The sequence below is a fragment of the Arachis ipaensis genome, chromosome B04 (assembly GCF_000816755.2).
Source record: "Arachis ipaensis cultivar K30076 chromosome B04, Araip1.1, whole genome shotgun sequence".
NCBI classification, from domain to species: Eukaryota; Viridiplantae; Streptophyta; class Magnoliopsida; order Fabales; family Fabaceae; genus Arachis; species Arachis ipaensis.
Genome location: NC_029788.2, coordinates 28,087,548 through 28,093,598, shown reverse-complemented (window position 1 = coordinate 28,093,598; position 6,051 = coordinate 28,087,548). Strand labels below are relative to the sequence as shown.

Here is a 6,051-nt window from a genome sequence, read left to right as displayed (position 1 = left end):
ATTTAATAATCTTTATCTTTTGTATAAGTAATATAAAGAATGATATAAAGTATGTCTTTTTTAGTAATTTTACATTCTAATATGATTTTGGTCAATATAATCCAACCATAATTCATTTTCTCAAAAGCATATTTGGCAAAAAAAATATTCAAACACATTACATTGACACTAATACAATTTTGATCAAAATTAATTTTGTAAAAGCACATTTATATCAATGTCTGTTTACAAACATTAATCTAAACACACACTAAGCTTTCTTATTTCATTTTTTTGATGTTACTTACTGTAACTTTTTTTTGTTTTGTGATTCCTGCATGTACATTATGCCAAATTTGCAAAATGTTCTTAGTGATCATCTGGATGTAGATTTTTATAGGCTGATTTTTATTGTGCTGATCCTATGGCGATAAACTATTCATATTCGTCTTTTTTCTTCCTGCTTATTATTTAATAACATCTTTCTGTATTATGTATTTTGTTACAACGAAAACTTATTAGAACATGCAATTAATATTTGTTTATTGTTGTTTTAATTTTGGAATTTTGTTTAAAAATATCTCCATTTTATATATTGATATAGTTATTAGTGTTTTGTTTATTTTTTTAAATACATAATTTAAATAGAATAATATTGATTTTTCACACTAGTTCCAAATTCCATACTGTCATATGTGTTTTATTTAAGTTTTATAAGTTTGGATATTTTCTTCAACTATTTGTGGGTCTTATTATTTATTTTTTATTACATGTCTTCAACTTTTGTTATATTGTTATGTTTTTTGGCCTTTTATGGTATATTAATATAGGTTTTTTGTTGTTTATGTTCTTATATTTCTTTCCCTTTTTACCTGAATCGTAAATGTAGACCACAGTACAGGTTCTAAATCCATTTTGTCATGCTTTTCAAAGGCAGTTGGGTGATTTTATAATATTTAAAGATAATCATGATAATGAATTCCATGTTATGCCTTATAAAAGGAGCTATGACTACTTATTTTGGACAAGGTTATCGTGACATGGTCCAATCATATAATCTAACACATGTGGCTTAGTTGAGAGTAGTAGTGTCAATTTAGCCCAAACCTTAGGGCTAGCCCTCAACCCTACAAAATAATTCTAGCCCACGTCCCCAAAAATTACAAAATCATATTTTATAAGCCCAGTCTTAATTAAGCCCTCCCAACAAAAATCAAAATAGGGCTGGCCCTACAAGCCCTAAAAGCCCCAAATATGATCTCCTCCTCCCTGACCCAAGAACAAGATGCTGAAATGGTGATGCTGAAGACGTGAAACAGCGCCGTGCTCTTCCTCCTTCTCCTTTGCATTCTACTTCTGCGTTCTGCTCCACCTATGACGGTGGCTGACTTCTACACTTTGCTCCTCCTATGACGGTGGTTGTACCCAGTGGACGACGCGGTGGTTGCTCCTCCTCCCTAACGCGGTGCTCATCCTTCTTGATGCAGTGGACGAAATTAGTGGCTGCTTCTCCTCCCTCACGCAGATTCAGAGGTGGGTTTTTTCGTTTTTTGTCCCTTTCTGAGTTTCTTTTTTGTTTGTTTGCATCACCCATTTTAATTCTCTTGTTAATAAACCAAGGTGGGTGGTCTATGACCACCTTTTCTCTGACCCTCTCTGTGATTTCAAAATGGTTGAACTATGAATTGTGAACTATGAACTTGAACTGTGAACTATGAACTTGTTTCTTCAATTGTGTATTTTCAGGTTAATTGATTGTAAACATTTTTATTCCTCTGTTTCCTGAGAATTTGAGCATTGTTTTAAGAATTTTATTCGTTAATTACCCAGAAAAACAAAATCTCACAGAAAGTAGCTTTTTTAGTCATTTCTAATGTGTATATAGTTGTTATATTAGTTTAATTTCTTGAATTTTGCAATTGCATATGCATATTTAGATCAGATGAATAATTACCTTTTGCTGCTAAATCATGTTAGTTAAAAGAAGTACATTCTCTTGTAAAAGAAAAAAAATCACTCTACCTGCTAGTTTATCTGTTTATGACTTTATGTGAACACTACTAGAAATAGGGTTTTTTCGGACGAATTTTGAGACGAAATTGAAATAAATTTCGAACAAATTAGAGAAAAATTTTTTCTTTCAAACAAAATTGGGACGAATTTTTTTTGTCCCAAAAAGCCTTGTTGCTAATTTAAATTTTGTCTAAAATTTCGTTCAAAATTTTTTTCAGACGATTTTGTGACGCATTTCGAATAGGCATTTATCTGCTAGATTTCTAACTATTATGATGTATTTTAGACGAATTTCAAACAGATTAGCCAACATAAAAATAACGTATAATTAATTCCATTACATTCCAAGAGCAAAAGATTATCTGCTCAAGTGCTTAAGTGATGCTGGATTGTTCCTTGACGCGTAAACATCATCCAATGAACTTCAAGTTCTAGTCTATTATTCAATGGATCTGCTCATAGATCTTAGTTCCGATCGGCGCATACACTCTTAGTAACAAAATGATTATCTGGAATTGCATTATTGCAGTGTTAATGTATCTGGCCATCGCAATTTGAGGAATTTGTTTGGAGGTGTGGTTGCCTTACAGGTATTTTTCTCATGAGAAATTTTTTCTGTTGCTTCCTTCTGTTTCTATTTCAAGAATTGATGACATAGTATAACATGAATAAGTTGAAATGATTTATAGTTGTTTCTTCACATCACAGGGAGCACAAAGAAACCTTCTGAGGACTTGTACCAGTCGCCTTAATCCAATTTTGGTAACTATTATTCCCTTTTTGTGAATTTTTTGTCATATTGCTATTAACTTAAAATGTAGAGCAATCTCATTTTTGTCTTTTCTTTATTTGTAAGTAATCTCAGCTTTGTGGCGTTTTCAATTTTCTTTGTTAAATCTGATCTAATTGCCATTGGCACAAACATGCTCCTTTATTTGCTGTTGTATGTGTTTGGGCCCGTCATTTTGAATTTGGTTGGGAAGCTAATATAGTATAATTAGAGGTGTTATTTTCATAGCAGACATTATTATATAGTGGTTTTCTTCTCAAGTATGCATTTTATTGTGGAAGAGAGTATTTACTGAGATTGAGATGATTGTTATTTATATATTTTTCATAATATTGGTTTCTTTTGCTTTTGAATAGAGACAAATAGAGTTAATTTAAAGAAGAAAGACCCAATATGACCCTTGTAAAAAAAAAGAGACACTTCGACTTTTAATTTTTTAATTTTATGACAATATAACTATTAAATAGTAACTTTTAATTTCTAATGTTGTCAATGAATGTTATTGTTGTTGCTATAGAATTTTAATACACACTATTTGGATATGATTAGGAAATTTATAAACATAGATGATGAGATTATTTCTGAGACTCCTGTTCAAGCTTCTCGTAGTGTTGATTCTGGTAAAAAAAATTAATGTTTGGAGGTTTTTTAAGAAGATTGAAAAAGACAGAGATGGTATTGAAAAGGCTGAATGCAATTTTTGTCATCATGAATACAAAATTGGAAAAAATTCGAAAACTAAGAATGGTTACGGGACTTCTCATCTGAGTCATCATATAGTTTCTTGTAATTCCATACCCCTCAGTATTAGATTTGATGATGATATAAAGGGTCTTCCAACCAAAATTGATCAGAATGTTCATCGAAAAAACTCGCTCAGGCTATAGCAAAACATGATCTTGCGTTTAGCTTTGTTGAGTATGAGGGTATTAGAAATTGGATTAATTACATTAGTCCAACGATTATAATGCTTTCTAGAAACACTTTAATTTCAGATCTTAAATTGATTTATTCAACAGAGAAAGAAAAATTGAAGCAGAAGATGTCTAGGATACCTAATAGAATTTGTTTGACATCTGATGTGTGGACAACATCTACCACTGAAGGATATATTTGTCTAACAGCTCATTTTGTTGATGAGAATTGGTGACTAGTGAGTAAGATTTTGAATTTTTGTCGAATGGTTCCTGATAAACCCATATTTTATGATATATATTGTGCTCAATTCAAGAGATTTATTCAATCCTTCACCCACTTATTCATGTAAATTGCATGGTTTTACTTTCCCTTCCTTATTGTGTGATATATGTGAATTACATGTTTCCTATGCTTTAAAATTATTTATTTTCATTACCTTTTATTTCCATTCGATGCCGTGATTTGTGTGTTAAGTAGTTTCAGATCTTCTAAGGCAGGAATGACTTAAAGGATGGAAAGGAAACATACAAAAATGGATGGAAAGCACAAAATAGAGTTTTTGAAGAAATTGGCAGCGACGCAAACGCATGGACGATGCGGCCGCATGCCTAGTGCGAAAAGGCAGCGATGCGAACGCGTGACTGACGCGGACGCGCGCTATGAGCTGAACACAGATGACGAGGACGCATGACCTAAGCGAACGTGTGACAAGAAAAACTCCAGATGATGCGACCGCGTGATCCACGCAGACGCGTGACCCACGCGGACGCGTGACAGACGCCACGCAGCAGAAATTATAGAAAACGCCCCCAGCAATTTCTGAAGCCCTTTTTGGCCCAGATCCAAGTCTAGAAGGCACAGATTAGAGGTTATGAAGTGGGAGAATGCATCCATTCATAGAGAGATCTCCAATTATTCACTTTTCATAATTTAGATGTAGTTTTTAGAGAGAGAGGTTGATGAGCGGATAATTTATACGCTTTTTGGCATTGATGATTATGTGTGACGCTCATCACCATTCTCCCCTATGAACGCGTGCCTGACAAACACTTTCGTTCTACATGAAATAAGCTAGAATGAATATCTCTTAGATCTCCTAACCGGAATCTTCGTGGCGTAAGCTAGAATGATGGCGGCATTCAAGAGAATCCGAAAGGTCTAAACCTTGTCTGTGGTATTCCGGGTAGGATTCAATGATTGAATGACTGTGACGAGCTCCTAACTCGCGATTGCAGGGCGTTAGTGACAGACGCAAAAGGATAGTAAATCTTATTCCAGCATGATCGAGAACCGACAGATGAATAGCCGTGCTGTGACAGGGTGCGTGAGCATATTATTCACTGAGAGGATAAGATGAAGCGNTGGCTGGCTGTAAAGCCATGTCTAAATTCTTTTGGACTGAGGCTTCCAAACCATCAGAGGTAAGTTACATACTTGATAAATGATGAGCAGCAATTTGTTATCAAGAGCAATATACTCTGGTGTTAAATGCTGAAGCTTGGCTGGCCATTGGCCATGTCTAGTATTTTGGACTGGAGCTTTCTTTGAAAACTTGGCTGGCTAGTGAGCCATGTCTAATTCCTGGACTGAAGCTTTAGACTAAGAATGCAAGATTCCTGGAATTCATATTAAAAAAAATTTTGGAATCCTTATTTTCCTTTTTCATATAATTTTCGAAAAAATCCAAAAAAAATTAAAAAATCATAAAAATCAAAAATATTTTTGTGTTTCTTGTTTGAGTCTTGAGTCATATCATAAGTTTGGTGTCAATTGCATGTGCATCTTGCATTTTTCGAAAATTTTCATGCATTCATAGTGTTCTTCATGATCTTCAAGTTGTTCTTGGTAAGGCTTCTTGTTTGATCTTGATGATTTTTTGTTTTGTGTCTTTTCTTGTTTTCCATATGCATTCTTGAATTCTTGGTGTCTAGGCATTAAAGAATTCTAAGTTTGGTGTCTTGCATGTTTTCTTTGCATTAAAAATTTTTCAAAATTGTGTCTATGATGTTCATCTTGACATTCAAAGTGTTCTTGGTGTTCATCTTGACATTCATAGCATTCTTGCATGCATCACATGTTTTGATCTAAAAATTTCATGCATTGCATCTTTTTAGTGTTTTTCTCTCTTGCATCATAAAAATTCAAAAATCATAAAAAAAAATATCTTTTCCTTCTTCTCTCATCAAATTCGAAAATTTGGGTTGACTTTTTCAAAAATTTTTAAAATCAAGTTGTTTCTTATGAGTCAAATCAAATTTTCAATTTGAAAATCTTATCTTTTTTCAAAATCTTTTTCAAAAATAAAATCTTTTTCAAAATTCTTAGTTATTTTCGAAAATTCCAAAAATATC

The 6,051-nt window shown here is 33.1% G+C and overlaps 1 long non-coding RNA gene across 1 annotated transcript; it reads left to right on the top strand.

Moving 5' to 3' along the window:
• On the top strand, positions 1,050-4,021 carry LOC107636275. The gene is made up of 3 exons (XR_002360232.1): positions 1,050-1,512; positions 2,522-2,582; positions 2,701-4,021. It is a non-coding gene; the product is annotated as an uncharacterized LOC107636275 (long non-coding RNA).